General features: G+C 37.3%; 1 non-coding gene across 1 annotated transcript; it reads left to right on the top strand.

Moving 5' to 3' along the window:
- The first annotated feature begins 266 nt into the window (after positions 1–266).
- On the top strand, positions 267–430 carry LOC122109886. Its single transcript, XR_006147764.1, has one exon. It is a non-coding gene; the product is annotated as a U1 spliceosomal RNA (small nuclear RNA).
- The last annotated feature ends 272 nt before the right edge of the window (positions 431–702 follow it).

The raw sequence follows: 702 nt of genomic DNA, 5'->3' as shown, positions 1-702 counted from the left end.
AAGTCTTAGAGCACTTCCAAAGTAATCCAGGAATACAAGCCATGGAAGTCACTCAGCTTTTTGGTAGTCACAGTAAGAAACAGTAAAATAAGAAAATAAATAAAACCTTCAATTAAAAACACCAAAGGAGCTTTGATAAAAATTCAGCAAAATTTATCTAGTATTTAAAGCTTAATCCTCAGATTTCAGCATTCTGAGTAGCTAGGATTACAAATGTGAACTACTCTCACATGTTTGTTAGTTTTTTAAATACCAAGTCAGCCTTGTTACTTACCTGGCAGGGGAGATACTATGATCACGAAGGTGGTTTTCCCAGGGCCAGGCTTATCTATTGCACTCCAGATTTGCTGACCCCTGAGATTTCCCCAAATGTGGGAAATTCGACTGCATAATTTGTGGTAGTGGGGGACTGTGTTAGTTCTCTCCACTGGATGGATAGATAGATAGATAGATAGATAGATAGATAGATAGATAGATAGATAGATAGATAGATAGATAGATAGATAGATAGATAGATAGATAGATAGATAGATAGATAGATAGATAGATAGATAGTATTGTATTTTATATTGGCCTCATCTGCTTTCCTGCACTCAGCAGTCACTTGGTCCTAAGGAGTACTGTGAAGGATGAGGTACCTCTAGGCCTACTTTGTAGTTGCTAGGAACTACAAGGAGTAGAGAAATCAGCTTGAACTCACCA

This window comes from Dipodomys spectabilis, unplaced genomic scaffold, assembly GCF_019054845.1.
Source record: "Dipodomys spectabilis isolate Male_0828 unplaced genomic scaffold, ASM1905484v1 ptg000070l, whole genome shotgun sequence".
NCBI lineage: Eukaryota > Metazoa > Chordata > Mammalia > Rodentia > Heteromyidae > Dipodomys > Dipodomys spectabilis.
Note: the sequence above shows the minus strand (reverse complement) of the source record. Positions and strands in the feature narration are given on the sequence as shown.